General features: G+C 49.1%; 1 protein-coding gene and 1 long non-coding RNA gene across 2 annotated transcripts in view; one reads left to right on the top strand and one right to left on the bottom strand.

Annotated features, from left to right (window-relative positions):
- WWOX (WW domain containing oxidoreductase) overlaps positions 1-19,169 on the top strand; it is an 895,414-nt gene that overhangs the window by 501,421 nt on the left and 374,824 nt on the right. The window lies entirely within an intron of this gene.
- Positions 16,718-18,666, bottom strand: LOC139029955 (uncharacterized). Its single transcript, XR_011482301.1, has 2 exons — positions 17,262-18,666; positions 16,718-16,886 (listed from the first exon to the last, which is right to left on the bottom strand). It is a non-coding gene; the product is annotated as an uncharacterized lncRNA (long non-coding RNA).

Genomic DNA, 19,169 nt, shown 5'->3' with positions numbered 1-19,169 from the left:
ATTCTAGTTAGATAACCTACGGCTGCTGGTGACTCTGAAATTGAAGTGTTTGGTGTTGAGGAAAAAGAAACGTTGATACGAGACTTGTTTTTTCTAATAAGTACAGGACTGTAAGAGAATTGAAAAGAGGTTTTTTTTTTTTTCCCCTTCATGTATGTCTCAGGAGTATAGCCTCAGAAGTCTTGAATTTACCTGTAATATTTACATGTCACATTTGCCCAGAGCACCTTTCCATAATGGTCCTAATCAGAACTTCATAAATGTTTGTTGTGTTCATGAGCCTGCTTGTCTGTTGGATTCTTAAAGAACTGATGGCTGCCATTTCTAGCGACTGGAGCCATCTCCTTACACACTTGGGAGATAAGTCTGGCCCTTAGTGCAGCCGAGCTGGTGGACGGAGCCGCTTTATATGTAAGCGGGCTGTGAGGATTAATTTTACATGTCAGCTCGACTGAACCCTGGGTGCATGCAGACACTTGGTCAAGCAGTGTACCGGGTAGTGTTTGCAAAGGGGTTTTGGACTGACATTTGAATCTGTAGACTGAATAAATTAGATCATCTTCTCTAATGTGGGTGGGCCTCATAAGATCAGTTGAAGGTCTGAACAGCATAAAAGGCTGAGCCTCTTGTGGGTGAAGGGGAGTACTCCTGCCTTAGTGGTTTGGTCATTTTCCTGCCTCTCAACTCACACCAAATCATCAGCCCTTCCTGATCAAACCCAGCAGCCTTCAGACTGGAACCTGCAGCACCAGGCTTCCCGAGCCTCCATCTGGTCCATGGAAGGTCCTGGGACTTCTCAGCTTCCATAGCCACATAAGCCAGCTCCTCATCAGTGGTTAATACATTGATGAGTCAGTGTTTATGTATTTCCTGTGGAGTCTGTCTCTCTGGAGAAGCCTGATGAACATGCAGGCAAGATTCTGCTTGGAGGTGCCTCACCTCAAGGACATTCAGACGTGACCTTGCACATTCCAGCTGGACTCTCGGGCCTGCGGGTGTTGTGTGCTCTCTTCGCTCGTCTCCTCTCGGCGTCTGCAGACGCAGGCCCGCTCTGTCCCTGAAGGGTGAGCAGAGGTAGTTGCCTGCAGGCTGCGGGTAGCATCCTGGACGGTCTCTCTCAGTCGCCCTTTCCCCTCTCCTGGCCTCCAGCGGCCACGAGCTCCCTGTCGGTCGTTCCCTGCCATCCGTGCTTCTCGTTCTCAATCCACGTTCTCCATCCCATGGATGAGGTGCTCCGGGGGTTCTGTGGGTTCCAAGGTAACAGGGACTGCGCCATCAGAGCCCAGCTGGGCTGGTGGCTCTCCGCAGCTCCCCGTGGCCTCCCAAGGGGCAGCCGCTGTCTGCCAGCAAGTTTGAGGTTCTGATGGGATCTTTCCGAAAAACAGTTCTATTAGGTAGAAGTGATGTGCGAAAGCCCACACGTGTGTCCAGCAGGTTGTCACAGAGAGGAGGCTGCTGTCGTCTGAGGATTTCAGGAGCTGGTGAAGTTGAGTAGATGGTTTTCCGCCTTCCTCATATTATGTACCGAGTGTGCTCTTGCCACTGGGTGATGCTTTTTTTTGTTATGACAATAGTTAGACATAAAATTGGTGTTTATGTGTGATTTGTCACCTGAACATTCTCTAAGACTCTGGGGTTGACGAGTGGAAATCTTGCTCCATGTAGCCAATGAGAGACCCTGAAGGAAATGGGCTTTTTAAATAATCGAACTTGCACTGCTCTGGGAATCTTGGTATATTAAAATATAAATCCATCTGTGTTTCTCTCAGTTTTATTAGACGCGTGCATGTCTGCACAAAACAGCAGCTTGTTTTCCTAGTCCATAACACTCCCTGGTTTGAGAAGCCGCCTCAGTTGTCGTGTCGCTTGCTTCTGCCCCTGAAATGGTCAGGTGGGGAGTGGGTGGGACTCTGCCTGGTTGACAGATGTGAGCATGGACAGAAGCCACAGCTGGGCTCTGACCAGGGCTGTCTGGTCCTGGCGCCCAGGCCCCTAACCACAGAGCCACACTGCGCTCGCACCAAGGATCAGGAGGCAGAGGTGGACAGAAACGTTCCCTAAACAGCATCCCGTCTTCATGCTTTTATGCGCACGGGACAGTGCTGTTTCTTCGCCCTCGTCATGGAGACCCCCAGAAGGCCACACCCTGCACTGCGAGTTTCGTCGTAGCCCTAGGAAGGCGTAGCAGGATGGGCCAAGTCCAGTGGCAAGAAGCTCTGGCTCCCTGGCTGACTCTGCTTTCTCCGTCGCTGGAGCAGAGCAGAGGGAGCCGCACTCTGTTCCGTGGCCGAGAAGTCAGGGAGGCGTGAGAGTCGTCCCCAGGAACCCCCGCAGCCTCGGTGTGTCCCAGCCGTGCTGTGACCTCCCCAAAGCTGAGGCCGTGAGTGTTCCTCTGGACGCTCAAGTACCTGACTCCAGCGGTGTCTGCTGAATGAATGCATGACCCCGACGACCGTTCTTGCAATGGTTTGCGGGAGGATGGTTTGTGCACAGACCCTCCCCTCCACACTTAGACCACTGGGACCTTGCCTAGGCAGTGATTACAGAGGAACGTGCTGGGTGCTGTGTGCTTTCCGAAAGCAGACTCGCTGTCTCCAGAAGTTCTAGCATTCCCCCCAACCCTGGGAGAGTGTTCTGGGTGGGTGACAATAGGCCTGACCAACAGAGGACTGAGCTGGGATGGGTGTGCAGAGACCCCTTATTACACTCAAAGCAACGGGGTATGTTATTGAATAATTGGGGCTCCCCAGGTGGCTCAGTGGTAAAGAATCCACCTGCCAATGCAGGAGACGCAGCTTCAGTCCCTGGGTCGGGAAGATCCCCTGGAGGAGGACATGGAAACTCACTCCAGTATCCTTGCCTGGAGAAACCCATGGACAAAGGAGCCGGGCGGGCTATCGTTCATGGGTCGCTGAGAGTCAGACATGGCTTAGCAACTAAACAACAACAAACAACATATTGACTGTTTGGGGTCAGACAGAAGAAGAAACCTGTGCATTTCTTATTACACACACACACACACGTCCCTCCATAAAGGTAGACAGCTCACTCCCTCCAAGTTGTCTCCCCAGAGGAAACCCTGCTTCAGAAGCCACACACTGTGGCCCACCCCCCTTGTCACCAGCTCCTGCTACCTAAGTGACTCCGTCTGGGGCCCCTGCGCCCCCCGCCTCTGTCCCACCGCCCCCAGGCACAGCCAGCGGCCACCTCAGCCCTCTGTTCCACCCGGTGCTTCTGAGCCGGAAAACAGTTTTGTCTTCTGAGAACCCCATTTCTTAGAAAGAAGCCCCAGCGCCCCCAGCCTGAAGTTGAAAGAAGGGCTCAGGAAGGGCTGGGTCTCGGGGCACGTCTCCAGTGCAGATCTGACTCAGCCCGTCGGCCACGCCTCTTGTGTTTCTGTGTGAAATCGCCCGTCCAGGGGCTCCGGAAGGCGAAGCCCCACAGCCCCATCGGCACAGAGCAAATGCCGACAGTCCTGGGAGGGCTGGTTGGCAGTAGCCGTGAGCTTGGACCTCTGTCCACGCCCCCACCCCACCCCACCTCAGGCTATAGAGCTGGGGGGAGCGGCCTTAGGATGTCAGTTTCCGGGCTCGCTGGTGCTCAGAAGGTCGCTGTAGAGGAGCGGGCATGCAGGCCTCCAGGTGCAAAGGATGCTAAGTGTAACAGAGGGCGCCCCCTCCTCCCGGGCACGGGCTGCCAGTTACTGCCTCTTAGTGCTGGAAGGGGACTTGGAATTGATTTGGCAAAGAAGGTTAATGTGCTCTTAAGGCTGCCAGTGGCCCATTGCGTCGCTGGTAATCGGGGCAGGGGAAGCATTTAATTTGATGCGCTGAATGCAGGTCCACCAGTGGTGGTATCGTGGTCACAGTAGTTTCTCAGTGTGTGTGTGTGCGTGTGTCTGTGTGTGTGCGTGCGCACATGTATGTGGTTCAGACATGCTCCTGCTTTTCCGCCTTTACTTCCCCTCGGCAAGCAGGGGTTGTTAATCCCATCCTCCGCCAGCTCACCAGCCCCCACTCCCAGCCCCCAGAGAAAGCAGGACAAGGGCTGTGCTGTCTTCTAAGCCGTGTCATTGGAGAACTGGGCAAAACAGGTTCTTCTCTTTCACAGGCCAGGGCTCTCCTAAAGGGCATGCACCCATGATGATATGCCAGGGCGGAGGTCAGCCAACTGCAGCCCACGGCCAAGTCTTGCTCTTATAAATAAAGTTTTATTGAAACACAGTCACACCCTTTGTTTGAGAATTGCCCAGGACTGTGTTCACATTACAATGGACAGCTGAGTAGTTGTCCCACAAAGCCTCTAATATTTACTGAGGCCATAATATAGAATGGGCTTCCCCTGTGGCTCAGCTGGTAAAGAATCCACCTGCAATGCAGGAGGCCTGTGTTCGATGCCTGGGTTGGGAAGATCCCCTGGAGAAGGGGAAGGCTACCACTCCAGTATCCTGGCCTGGAGAATTTCATGGACTGTATAGCCCGTGGGGTCGCGAAGAGTCGGACACGACCAAGCGGCGTTCACTCACAGAATATAATTGCTGACCCTTAGGGTTGCCAGATTTAGCAAATAAAAACACAGAATGCTCATCTAAACCTGAATTTCAGAGAAGCAATGAATAATTCTCTTTTTTTAATTGAAACTGTCTCACATTTAACTGGGCAACCTGTTTTTTGTTTTTTCGTTCTTTTCTTTTTGATCACATGGCATGCAGGGATCTTAGTTCCCCAACCAGGAATCAAACTCGTACCCATGCAGTAGAAAAGCTCAGAGTCTTAACCACTGGACCACCAGGAAAGTCCCCAACCTGTATTTTTCAATCTGGGTGCCCTGTGACCCCCGCAGTAGGCTATGGGAAGAAAACATCGCAGCTCTGTTTACATTATCTTATCCCATTTAAATTCCCCTTTCTTTGAATGTTTTATCATATTACATCTAGAGGTGTATACATCATTTGTGGATATATAAATGTACAGTTCTTGGGGGGTATGTTCAGAATTTAATTTTACTGCTAGTGGTGCATGATCAGACCACTGAGAGGAAAAACCGCCACCCGTATGACCGATCCAGGTTTCCAGCGTGACTCGGGTGAAGCCTGGTCGGAGGGAAGGATGCAGATTCCAGCTCTGGCTGGTCCAGCTGTTTAAACACCCTGGGTTTTGTGCCCTCGTGTGGATACGGGGCTAATGGTTTGTCTCTAGACGACGGGGTGCTTGTAAAAACCCGTCCATGTTTGTGTCTCCAGTGCCAGCCAGAGCCTACGGAGTGTGGTAGGTGCTCCACGAGTGTCCTCTTCCGGGCTGCCGCAGTGGAGACCATCCTGCAGGGAGTGGGAGGCCAGGGGCCCCAGCACACCGGCAGGCCGCCCTGGGGCCGGGCCTTCTCCCACTCCCGCCATGCCGGCCACAGCAGTGACTCACGCGGGACTCGGCTGTTTGTGTCTGAGAGGCGCGGCTCTGCGCTGTGGTTTCGGTTCACATCGGGTGGGGGACTCAGTTTCGTTTTCACTTTGGTTGGCTGTGTGAGTTTCCACCCTTCACATCTTCAGTAGCTGGCATTCTTGCGAAACTCTGCGGGGATTCATTGGAAATTGTCCAGTCAGTACCCGCCGACGTGACTGTCATGGTTCCTGGTAAGAGCCGGGCAGCAGCGTCCAGTTGGACACTGGCCACTTCCTGGGTGTCCAGAGAGGGTCCTGGCCTCTGGGAGGACGGGAGGCACCTCGCTAGTGTCTCCCGAGCACGATCCTCCCCCCCCCCAGCACACACTGCCCGAAGCTGGGCTTGAGCAGGAAGTGCCCTGGTCCAGCCCCCGAAGGGAGCATCCACCTTCCTCCCTGGAGCATCCACCTTCGTCCCTGGAGGAGGCCCTTGTGCATCTTTCTGTCTCAGTACCACAGTGGTCTGAGCAACTTCTTTGCTAAGCTACATGGCAAGTCAGCTGCCAGTTCTTGTCCGTTCCCGGGGCAAGGTGCAGGCTGGCAGAGGAGAGCCACGCTTTCTGCCCAGGACGGCACAGGTGCCTTCTCTCTCTGAGGGCGAGGTGATGAGTTGAGAACGAGGCCTGAAGTCCCATCTCCTGTCATCACAGAAAGGAAGTGGTGTTTTCCACCATCCGTTTCTCAATTCACCGGCAAATTCTTCCTGGGGAATCTACTCCATGTCACGCCTGGCCCTGCACACCAGGGGTACCAAGGTGTCTACCTCTCCTCTGCCCTCAAGAAGCACTGTTTAGAAGAGGAATCAGAAAAGTGACCAGTGTTTCTGAGGCAATGTGATGGGTGTCAGGGCATTGGAAAGCTGTGTGTGCTTTCAGAGCACTGTGCCAGGGACATTTGACACCAGTGAGAAGGTGGTGCTTCAACTGGGCTTTGAGGTCAGGGTAGGAGTTTGCAAAACGGAGAAGCAGTGTGGGGAAGGGCATAACAAGTGGAAGCAAATAGGAGTTCTAAAGCTCGTGGCTTCAAATGGTTAGATAGCATCACCCACTCCGTGGACGTGAACTGGAGCAAACGCCGCGAGATGGTGGAACGCAGAGGACCCTGGCATGCTGCAGTCCACGGGGCCGAGAAGAGCTGGACACAGCTTAGAGACCCCACGGCAGCAGCACCACGTACAGTCTCAGAGCCGCAGGGTGCGTCCGAGGAGCCGCGCAGGACTGGGGGATTTTATTCACGTGCTGCGTGCGAAGGAGGCAGGAAGGGGCCAGCCTGGAGAGTGGCCGTGGGCCCCACCGCGCGTCTAGTACCTGAAGACAAAGGGGAAAACAGGAGTTACTAAGGAGCTAAAACATGAAGTGGGCTTCTTGACCTTAAAAGCCCATCTGACCAAAATCATCAGTTAAGCAAAAAACAGAACTCACATTTTTCTCAAAGCCGTAACAGCCCACAGTTTCCCGCCACGTCCAGACTTAGTTCTCACCCCGCTCCCGCCCGCCCGCAGAGCTCACAGCCTGCTGCTATCTAATTCCCTCCCCGCGCTGGCGTCCCCTAGTGCTCGCAGCGCAGACCACTCAGCCCCTAGCACCCGGGATGCTCGTTGCCACCCTGTTGATCAAGAAACCAGGGTCTCAAGGGGCTGAAGAGCTCACCTAAGGAGACCGAGCCGGTTCAGAGCAGCGTTTGGACTTGAACCTGTGTCTCTCCGTCAAAGCCAGGTCCTCTCAGCTAGGCTCTTTCCTGGAAGAACCCACCCTAGTGGCGCTTGGTCAGGTCCTGTTGGGAGACTGATGGATTACAGTCAGATTTCTTAGCCAGCTTTGGCTGAACTGGGCGTCTCCCCCGGCCCCCACCTCCCTCCACCACCCGCTTCCAGAGCCCGAGTCTCCAAGGCTTCTCTCCACGGGCACTTGGCTTTGAGAAAAACGAGCGTGTTTTTCATGCCTGGGTGTCCTGGCCTTTCCTCCCTGCTCACTTGCAACCAAGGCGGGTATGGGAATGCATGATATGGGGCACTTCCTTTCTGTGTTCCCTTTTGCGGGGGGGTCCCTCCCCAGAGAAGGTTCAGTGGAAAACTTCTCCTTTTGCCTCTTTTTCTTGGATCTGCTTAGAAATGAACCATTTTAAGGGCCTTCTTGGCTGGAGGATTTTTTTTTTTTCTTTTTTATTATAAACATAAAATGTTCATTGAAACATTAAACGTTTCATAGCTGTTTTTCAGCACATAAATTTTCATCGACACCCACCCCTGACTGCGACACCCTCCTCATATACTTCTCCTCCTCCTCCTTTTTTTTAAAATTTTAACCTCCTCACATAGTTCCAAGACCAGAACTGAGGGTGGGTGGTGGGGGCTGGATCACAGATGAAACACAAAGGTGACTTCGACCCCAGTCGTCCAGTTTGGGAAAACGCGTCATGTTTGACGGCAGGGAGGAACGCGCAGGTTCCCGAGCCCTGCTGAGGAAAGCAAGGGCTCGCTGCTCCCCCCAGCCCTGACCTGAGCCCCCGTGAGGCTGAACCCTGCACCCAGGCTGCAGAGGAGTCCGCGGGGCAGGCCCCAGATGTGTCTCCCCTCCCAGGCGGGGCGGAGCAAGGCTGCCTCGAGAACGCCGCGAGATCCCGGAAGGCCAGCCCCGTGTGTGCAGGCCAGCCCGTGGTGTGTCCGTCCCCTCTGCCCCGGAGAGTCCGCCCGTGAGCTTGCACGGTGTGTGGGGAAGTGCTGTGGGTCCAGTGGGGTAGGGGACAGATGGTCAGCACCCCAGAGCTCAGCCCTAGTGCTTTTGTACAAAAAATTCTACTGACGTTTAGCTGATTTGCAGTGTTGTGTTAATTCCTTCTGTATGTCCAAGCGGCTCAATTATATATACTTCTTCCATTATAGTTTATTTTCCATTATAGTTTATTACAGAGTGTTGACTAAAATCCTCTGTGCTCTGCAGTAGTTATTTCCCTCTTCTACACACACGAGTTTGCTAACCCCAGACTCACAGTTCTTCTCCCCCAGCGCCTGGCAACGACAGATCTGTTCCCTACATCTGCGAGTCTGTTTCTCTTTCATAGATATGTTTGTGTTGTCTTTTAGATTCCGCATATAAGTGACATCATACGGTATTTTTCCTTCTCCGTCTGACTGACTTTACTTAGTATGATAATCCCTAGGTACATCCATGTTGCTGCAAATGGCGTTATTTCGTTCTTTTCTATGACTGAATAGTATTCCGCTGTGTGTGTATACATGCATACACACACATATGAATACATATATGCATACATACATCGTCTTTATCCAGTGCTCTGTCGGGGGACATTTAGGTCGTTTCTATGTCTTGGCTGTTGTAAATAGTGCGCTATGAACACTGGAGTGTGTGTGTCTTTCCGAATGATGGTTTCTATGGGTATATGACCCGGAGTGGGATGGCTGGATCGCATGGCAGCTCTGTCCTTACATTTTTCAGGAAGCTCCATTCAGTCCTGGTTCTGCATCTGCTCCGTGAGCAGAGATACATTGCAGCCTTTCTCTTGGCCTCCGTTTCCACACTTGCCGGACGAGGCACTGGTTCTGACCTTTTGCACCATCAGAGGCTGAACGTCCTGTGGTTCTCAAGCACCTCGCAGCTGAGAAACACCCCTGCAGGGCGGCCTGGTGCCCAGTGGCCCAGGACACTCGTTGTCCCCCTGTACCAGAGGGCGTTGAACGCAGACCACGGCACGTGGGCGCTGATGACCCTAGAGGATGACAGAAGAGTCCCCCGCCTGTCTCACAGTATACTTCTCCGGCAGACCTCAGCCATTCCTCCCCCAGATCCGATTCATTGATTCCTGTTTCTGACATTTCTCTAGTGTGCTCTGGCTCCCGACCTCCGTGCTGAACCCCCGGAGTGTAAAAGTTGCCAGTCCTTGAGCAGAGTAGTCGTTCAGTGCACTTTTGATGAATGAATGAATGAATCAGTCAATCTAGTCTGCACCCTAAGAAAAGCTCACCACAAGTATTTATAAGATAGCCCTGAAGACTATATGCAAATATTGATGGCTGCTCAGCGGTGAACACACTTAACGTGTTGGGGGCAGCCGTTCAACCGTGTCCACCTCCAACATTTCCTGGGTGTTCCTCCATGTCAGGCCCTGGGGATGCAGAGCCAAATAAGACAGAAGCTTAACCCACCCCGCGGGCTGCACCCTTCACTGCTTGGCACGCACCCTCCCACCCGTTTCTTCAGGGTCTTGCCCCGTCTCAGCACCGGGCCCTTGTTCGCCATCGGTCCCAATGCCCTAACCCGTGAGCACAGGCAGCAGGATGAAATCCCTGGGCGCAGACAGGCCTCGACAAGGGAGGTCAGGTCAGGCGCTTGTTGAGGCGCCGTCAAGGCCCGCGGCAGAAAGGTCCCCTCGGACTCGCAGCGTGCCCTCTGCCGTTGTTTTCCTTGCACGCTCGGATTACACTGCTCGGTGATATTACATCTGCATGCACCTTGCCCTCTGTCACGGCAGCCACGGATGCTGCCAAATTCCTTGTAAAGCCGTATATCTTAAGTCGGAAGGAGCATCTCTGGGGTTAGGCGAATTGATTTGCAAAGCAGCCTGACACGTGGGCTCCTATTTCTCCTTGCAATCAAATAATTCATCTTTCCACCCTGAGGGCCATGGGAAGTTTGAACCTGGACGAAAACCTGCAACTATTTGTAGTAGTGGGATCAGAGGAAATTAGCGAAGTGTTTTCTAAAATGATTAATTGCCGATCCCACAGCTGGGGTGTGTTGAAGAGTTTGTGGGATGGGTGGGCCACAGCTGGGGTGGGCTGGCCCGCCATGACCGAGGACTGCCTGGTTAGCCAAACAGATGCCAGAAGCTGTGCTTCGTGCATCAGCAGCTCATTGTGTGCCAAGCATCAAATACAGATTACCGGTTAAGTCCTTAAAGTCACCTACAGCTCCGGCAGTGGCCCCATTTTACAGATGAGGAAACAGAGCTCCAGAGAAAGGAAGAGAAAAAAGCAGGATTTTTAAGATAGTTAAAATCATAACAGATTGAAATGTTTAAAAAATGCCACACAGGCATCTATTCATTAAAATTCCTATTTAAAGTTTTTTTTTTTTTTAAGACTGGAAAATACTCAAACTTGGGTTTTGGATTCTGGTGGTAGAATATTAAATCATAAAGAAATATTTAACATTTGGGTTTAAAAAAATATATTAGCAGTATGTAAAATAGTTAAGAATGTATTTATTTTAGTACAGAAAAAATAAAGGTGAGGAACACATGGTTGGATCATCGTGGAACATGAGTTAGGCTAGAAGAAATATTTTCTGGTCAAGCTGAGAAATAGCTAAGGAGGAAAAACTCCAGATCTTAAAATAGGTGCAGTATATTATATATCTGTGAAAATGGGCCAAATAGATTGCCACCATTAAATCCATATTGGGTGTTCAGATCTCAGGTTACCTGGAAGGCAGCTGTACTTCCTATATTTAACCAGGCTTTTTATAAACCATTCCTCTTAACACCTCAAACTCCATCCTGGGTGGTTATTTCATACCAAGTTTGACATTCTTCCACTTTGAGGGTCCTCAAAATAGAAGACCAGAAAGGAACCTTTTAAAAGTCTGGTGCAGTAAGTTGGCCGCTTTTCTGCCGAGTTACTGTAAGCAGTCCCAAATACAAGAGAAAATAAGGCAGCGTATGGAAAGCATTTCCACAAGTCCATTCCACATCTTAAAGTCAAGGAAGAAGGAAAACAAGAGAAAAGAGAAAAAATAGCCATTCCTCTTTGAAAGGACACATCTCTGGATAGTTAGTGTGTGTTCGTCACTCAGTCATGTCCGACTTTTCGTGACCTCATAGACATCAGCCCACCAGACGCCTCTGTCCATGGGATTCTCCAGGCAAGAACACTGGAGGTGGGTTTCCAATTCCTTCTCCATCTCGACAGTTGAGCTGCCGCCTTATCCAGAAAGAGGAAGAGTAGACGTGGTCCGGGCTGGCTGGTAGGTGATCGCCAGGTAATCCCGATTCCGGGTTGGTTCGTGCCAAGGATGGGAGTGCCCAGGACGGCATGTCGTGGCTGCCCGATGCCCCTGGGGGCTGAGCAGAGGGGTGCCGCCAGGGCTCCTGCTTCTGCCATAGGAGGAGAAAATGCCCACCAGGACGGGGAGGGGCCAGCTGGCTCAGAAAAAGCCCAAGCAAACAGTGTTATTTCAAACAACGGACGCCGCACTTTCTTCCAAAGTGGACTTGACGTGACTCACAAGAGAATTCTGACTCTACATGGAAAAGGCAGTTAGACCTATTTATTTTATGTTTCAAAGAACTTACCTGAAACTAATTAGAATGAAAAAATGAGTTGAATATAGGCAGAACACAAATAAATTATTTCTACCAGCATTAAGTTTAACTGAGTTTGGGACTTTGCTGGCAGTCCAGTGGTTAAGACTCTGAGCTTCCACTGCAGGGAATTTGGGGATCTAATATCCCCGCCTGCTGCTTGGTATGGCCAACAAATTAAAGAAATTAAAAACTTGAACATTTAACTGAGCTTCACGGGAAGGAGTCTAAAACCAAAAATTCTCTTTAACCAATAAAAAGAAGCATAGATGCATACTCACAAACCCTTATCCTGGAAGAATCCTAAGAATTTATCAGGTAGATCCCTGTTTGTTTAAAAAGAAAAAAAAAAAAGACTCAGATAATGGTATGATCTCTTAGAAGAGTTTACTAAAGATAGAACATTCTTCTATCAGCCATGCATGCCTTACTTTTTTACCAAGAGTAAAATTAGTGTGTAATATCAAACTGTAAGTGAAGGGAGCCATTTCTGCAAAAAGTGAAGGAGTGCAGAGACCCGTTTACTTCCCAACAGCCTGTGACTGGAAATGAAAGGGAAGGAGTGCAGGAGGGTGGAGGGAAGAAAGAAAGGAGTTAATTTGTGCATTTTTAGAAGAAAGACTGGAGGCATGGTAGTCACTCCAATGAAAATGAATAACCTCGTTGGCACTCACCTCTGGGCCCCTACATCGGCTGCCACTTTCCTGTGAGCAGAGCCAGCGTTTTTCTTTAAAACCAAAGGAGTAGGAAGTAAACTGGAAGAGGGGGGGCAGGGGAGAGAGAGCACAGAATCTACTCAAAGTCAGCAAATGCTGACTGATTATTTAAAACAAATAAAGACCGAGCTCTCGTTTAATTTTAATTTTTTATTGCAGGATAATTGCTTTACCGTGTTGTGTGAGTCTCTGCCATGCCGTCAGCATGAATCAGCCACAGGTGTACACGGGTCGCCTCCTCTCGAGCCCCGCTCCCGCCTCCCTCCCCGTCCCACCCCTTTGGGTTGTCCCAGAGCTCTAGGTGGAGGTCCCAGTATCACACGGCAAATTCCCACTGGCTGTCTGTTTTACACATGGTGATGTAGATGTTCCCAGGCTGCTCTCTGAATTCCTCCCACCGTCTCCTTCCCCCACTGTGTCCACAAGACCGAGCTCTCAATCCACAGAAGAACCATCACCAGCAGCACCCCCCGCCCACATACACACACACACTCTTTTCTGGTGTGGCATCTGTTCTTGGTGGATTCACTTGGAGGTACAGTTGAAAATATACCTTTCGGTATATTCTTCCATGATTTTGGAAATCTTGGTAAATGTTACTTAGTAGTATTCACAGAAGTGTTGGAAAGTATCAGATTAACACAAGATTGTTATTTCTAATGTAATTTAGCTAACAAGGTCAGCAGGTTTTTTAAACCACTCCTAAGTCCTAAATCATGATAAAAATTCTGTAAAATAAGCATGTTTGTCTTCTCTTTTCTCATGATAAACACCATCTTAGTTAACATTTACTGGAGTACTTACTATGTGCTAAGGGCTCTCTATGCAATATTTTATTTAGCCTTCTTTGTAACTTTTTAAGTGGCATCTAATAAACTTAATCACATACTCATTTAAATGATCTGATGAGACAGTCCAGCCTGCTGGCCAGCAGTCCTAGGGGTCAGGCTTCCTGATTCTAATCAGTCCTCTTTCTAGCTCGCTTGGTGCTGCTCACTCCAGCTCAAAAATCAGAGGGGGTAATTCTGGGGCCTTCAGTTGGCTGGCACTTCCAGGATCATGGAAGTGAGTCCAGGAATCTTCAAGGAATCTCTTTCACCAGCCAGACGCAGAGAAAATGAGCAGGAGGAATATGGAGTCAGGGGGACCTTCCATCTCTGCTTCTCAAAGTTCTTCACAATTGTCTGTATCACTGCAACTGTTATTGTAGAACGTTACTCTGTGACAGCCTTTGATATCCTTTCTATATACATGATACCCTTTATTCCATGATATCCTCCTCCTCACAGACGATAAAAGTATAAAAGAAAAAAACATAGAGTTGAAGGGATTTTTCCAAGGTCACATGGCTTATGAGGAGCAGAGGTGGAAGCCTGTCTAGTGCAATCCAGCTTATCCATCTCAAGAAGAAAGATACACCAAGGAGGATGATTAAATTATCACTCATGTGGACGCTTGTAATTACTCCCGTAATTTTCTTTAGGCCTATCCCATAGGGTGCTGTTAAGTATTATTAGATTGTGATTGTAAATGGATTTGGCCAATTCTCTTTTGCTGTGTGATGGCTTCTTCTCTAGAGGGCTTGGTCCTTGGAGAAACCATCTTTCCTAACTCCATTTGCTGGACATGAAACCGTAAGAGAATCACTTCTCTTCCCAACGGCTGGACTTTGTAAAGTCAGCTGATGAGGCTCTGTGAGCTTTCAGGGGAGAAGGTATGCCTGCTGATCGAAGAGACCCTAAGATCAGTGTGCAGAATTACTGAGTAACTGTTGTCATATGGTTGACATATGATGTGAGAGGTGACACATGAATTGACATATGATGTGAGAGCTGGATAATAAAAAAGGCTGAGTGCCAAAGAATTGATGCCTTTGAACTGTGGGGCTGAAGAAGACTCTTGAGAGTCCCTTGGACAGCAAGGAGATCAAACCAGTCCGTCCTAAAGGAAATCAACCCTGAGTATTCATTGGAACGACCGATGCTGAAGCTGAAGCTCCAACACTTCGGCCACCTGAGGCAAAGAGCCAACTCATTGGAGAAGACTGGGCTGCTGGGAAAGATTGAAGGCAGGAGAAGAAGAGGAAGACAGGATGAGATGGTTCGATGGCCTCTGATTCAATGGACATGCGTTTGAGCAGTCTTCGGGAGATGGTGAAAGACAGGGAAGCTGGCGTGCTGCAGTCCGTAGGGTCGCAAAGAGTCAGACACAACGGAGCAACTGAACAACAACTGTCATATTTACTGAGTGGATGAATGAATGAATGGAGGAATGGATGGATGAATGACTAGGTAATCATTAAGACTTCCTAGATAAGTATTTTGAAGAAGCTGGTCCGGAATGTGTAAGCCAGCACTGTCATGACACACACCAGTTTCTTTCTTCTCTCTTCTTGGATACCATGTTCTCAAGGTTTTCTTTCTCTCCAGATAAATGGTATTTGTTAAAAATCAAATTCATTTCACATGTTAACCAGTGCAGCAGACTTTGAACTTGTTCTTTGAAAGTGACTTTCTTTGCATTCCATTTCTCTTCCCCCAGTTTTATTGAGGTATAATTGACTGGTCAAACTGTATATATTTAAAGTATACCACGTGATGATTTGATATATGTATGTGTTGTGAAATGATCACCACAGTCACGTTAATTCACACATTCATCACCTTGCATAGTTACATGTGTGTGTGTGAAAGCTTAAGATGTGCTCTTTTTTCCAGTACATAGTAACATACTGTTTACTATAGTCACCATGCTCTCCTTTAAATCTTCAGAACTTCATCTTATAACTGAAAGTTTGACCAACATCTCCCCATCTCCCCCACTCCTCGGTCCTTGGCAACCAACATTCTACTTTCTATTCCTATGAGTTCAATATATATATATTTTAATTTCACATATAAACGATACTATCCAGTATTTGTTTTTCTCTGGTTTACTTCGCTTATGACTGTTTTCATGATAATCAACAGCCTGAAAACTGAGCAGATTAACGAGTGACCACAGCCTTGACCCAAATAAAGGCCTTGTTTTGGTTACGTTTTTTGAAAGGAGCAGGGCCCGTGCGTTGGGCAGTGTGTGCAAGATCTGAGGCCCTCTCTTGGCAGATCACGACTCGGAGCTGCCCTGGCTCCACTGGTGGGCACTTGCTGCTGTGCCCTGCAGTACCCCTTGCTGCTGGGGCGAGACTGCCGTGCCCAGGGATGGGTGCGTCCAGAAAGAGCTCGCTGTCGCTACTGTCCCAGGATGCACCAGCAAAAAGCCCTCCTTCTTCTTGGAGGACTTAATCCTGGGAGTTTGAGGAGAGGGTCTTAGACGTTTTTTGAAGGTGATAAAGAATGTGGTAGGTGCCCAAAATCCTAGGTTTGGGTAAAGCAGGACTTTTCACTGTACATTTGAACCCTGTCCTTCTATACAGGACGAAGGGCCCTGTGATAACTTTGTTGTTAAGGCTGCATGATGATGTAGAAAGAGCAGGACTGTTTTTTGGCTGTTTTTCAGCCAGTATCCAGCAGGGCAGACTTACCGGTCTTAGAATAGCAAATGCCTCATGATTGATTAGTAGTCTTGCTTCAGGCCACTCAGGTGCCCACACCCCCCCTGATTCTCCTGTGTGATCCATTACCTGAAGTTCACAGAAGGGAAACTTCAGGACCTTTCTCCAAGGACAGGACCAGCATCCACTCGTGTTGATCCGTGCTGTCTGTCCACCATGTTTAGTGTCCAGTCTGATCAGGGCTCTGGGAAGAATCGCCAAAACACTCCTGGTTCCAGCCTCACTCACCTCTGCCATTTAGTAGCCTCGGGACCTCAACTTACCTCCCCAAATCTTTCCTCCCCTACATTCTAGGCATATGAATAATTATTTCAGCATCATGGGATGGTTCTCAAGACAAAGTGATGAGGAAAATGTATGCCAAGAATAGCAGTTTTCCAGCATATCAGGGGTCCATCAGAAATGGTCTCCTCTAGATTGTATGATGAATTCCTCTGAGAGGAGAAGGCTTCACTTATAACTGCTTTTGTATTAGAAGTCCCAGAAGTCTCCCCATCTTCAGCCTTCTGTTTGAAGAAGTGGAGGACAGTGTGGGGTGAGAGGGTCAGGGCAGAAAATAAAACAAGGGTGAGGATCGTGGGAAACCTGAACCTTGACAGATGAGGATGCAGAACACATGTGCTTTTTTTCCAAACCCTTTCCAGTCAGCCCTGTTGCTTCAAGTGGCAAAGCAGATGTCATGTTTGTGGACAATTCTGTTCACTTTTTAAGACTCAGTTTATTTCATGTGGATTTGGAACAAAGAAAAATCAATGAGACGAACAGCTCTGGGAGGCAGAGTGGAGGCGGTTGAGAAAGGACAGAACTGCACAAACTCTCAGACATTATTCAGGAGGCTCCAAAGTTTACTCAGCCTGGAATTCTGAAAAAAAAAGACCAGTTAGGCAGTAGTTTACCTTAGACCATTACGAGATGGACTGTAGCCAAAACAGGCTGTCAAACCCGGGAGAAAAGTTGAGAGAAGGGATTATTTTTAGTGTTCTGAGAAAGCTGTAATATTACCGTGGGGGTTTTGTTAGTTATTGGCACTCTGTACTGATTATGGGTGAATTTTAGAATTTTTAGCACCCTTCAGTTTCACCCTGTTTTATAATTCATTTTTCCATTAAATCACAGTTCAGCAACTACTATACCTAGATTTAAGGTAGGCGGGCCAGCAATCAAATGTACACTGAGAAGTGTAGCCCCAGTGATTATCAGTTTTTGGTATTCCTTACCCACATTGAATAGTGCTGACCTGTAACCAGGAGGATCTTGCAGAAGTCAGAACACGTGAACTCTGAGGCTCTGCCATGAAAGATGTTGACGTTTCGGCCTTATTCTCTGAGATGATTCAGTCTGGAAGAAGCCAGCTGTCATGCCGTAAGGACGCTCAAGCAGTCACATGAGGACGAACTGAGGCCTCCTGCCGATTGCCATGTGCCGAGACCGCCAAGAAGCTGTCACCCTTCAGGTGACTGCGGACCCAGCTGTCATCCTTTTTTAGTTTAGCTTTTTTTTGGGGGGGGGGGGGTGTTTCCCTTGCAGTGTTGTGTTAGCTTCTGCGGTACAGCATGGCGGATCAGTTATACACAGACATACATCCATTCTGCTTGGGGTTTCCCTCCCGCTTAGACAACCACAGATCATTGAGGAGAGCTCCCGGTCCTAAAGACCATGTTCTCATTGCTTACCTACTTTATGTATAGTAGTGTATGTATGTTGGATGGAAGGGAGGCTCAGTAAGGAGGGGATATATGCACGCATATAGCTGATTCACGTTGTTGCACGGCAGAGACCAGCTGTCACCTTGACTTGAACTGTGTGTGAGGCCCTGAGCCAGAACCACCAAGGTAAAGTGCTTCTAAATTTCTGACCCCCACACAGTGTGTGTGGTGATAAATGGTTAAACTGTCTCAGCCCAGTCAGTTCTGTGGTCACTTGGTACGCAGCAGGAGATAACTAATACAGTTGGGAAAATAATCTGCAGCTGCCCAGTCAGAGTGAAGACTATTGACTATTCAGTACCATTAACAGTTAAAAAGTCAAAGTTGCTCAGTCATGTCCGACTCTTTGTGACCCCATGGACTGTACACCCCAGAGTTCTCCGATCAGAATACTGGAGTAGGTAGCCTTTCCCTCCTCCAGGGGATCTTCCCAACCCAGGGATCTAACCCAGGTCTCCGCATTGCGGACGGGTTAATAGTTCCCCGTGAATGAAAAGTAAGTTAAATGTTAAGTCTCTCCCCGCCCTTATTTAGAGTCGGCTTGCCGTGGCACATGTAACCTTAGTCAGACATCGTCCATTGCTTCTGGACCTCCCTGCTAATCAGTTTGTGGTGTCAGGCATTAAAATGGCACAGACCATTCAGAATCCTGGCTGTCTTAGCTTGTTGAGATCACGCAGTTCTGCGGATAGTTGAGGTTTACCTGCCTAACAGATAAACAAAGATTAACAGTTGAGTTAATCTTTTAAAAGCACCCTATTAAATATGTTTGATTCTGTTTATATTTAAATTTGTCAGTGTACATCTGTCTATATTTGGCAGCCTTGATGACTCTGCTGATCGCTGTATTATGAGGTCTGCAGGGTGACCCTGCAGCCGCAGGTGTGAGCCGCCCGGGGCATAGACACGCCCTGTGGGTGGTGAGTGTGGGCCGGCCCTGCAGCAGCCCTGGGAGCCGCCGCCGTGCTCGCTCCCGCGCTGCCCTGTTACCTTCCCTGTGTGCATTCCATGGAGGAAAGGAAGATGGCCCGCGGCCTGTCCGAGCCCCACGTGGTCGCTGGCCTTCTGCTGCAGGTCTGGCTGCTCCTCTCCGAGCTCCTGTCGGCCTTCATCCACCTTCACCATGTCTCCCTCTACCTGTTTAATTAAGATTTAAAGCTCTTTAAGATGTAACTCATGCCAAAATTTATCTTTAAATAACTTCACAGTTTCATTAACTTTGTTTTAAAAGGAAGTTTCCTATCACCATCATAAAGGGGAAATCAATACGATTTGCCAAGGGAAAAAAAAGATAAGGGTAAAACTACCTACCATGAAAACAGATCTGTATTATTAATTCCATGTAGTTCTTATTGTGAGAGAATATCCTAAGCCCAAGGCCTATCTCCCCTTCGTGCAAAGGAGGTGAGCAACTTGCAGAGAGGCAGTGAAGGTAAACC

Source organism: Odocoileus virginianus, chromosome 20, assembly GCF_023699985.2.
Source record: "Odocoileus virginianus isolate 20LAN1187 ecotype Illinois chromosome 20, Ovbor_1.2, whole genome shotgun sequence".
Lineage (NCBI taxonomy): Eukaryota > Metazoa > Chordata > Mammalia > Artiodactyla > Cervidae > Odocoileus > Odocoileus virginianus.
The sequence above is the reverse complement of the archived record's forward strand: the minus strand, read 5'-3'. Positions and strand labels throughout refer to the sequence as shown.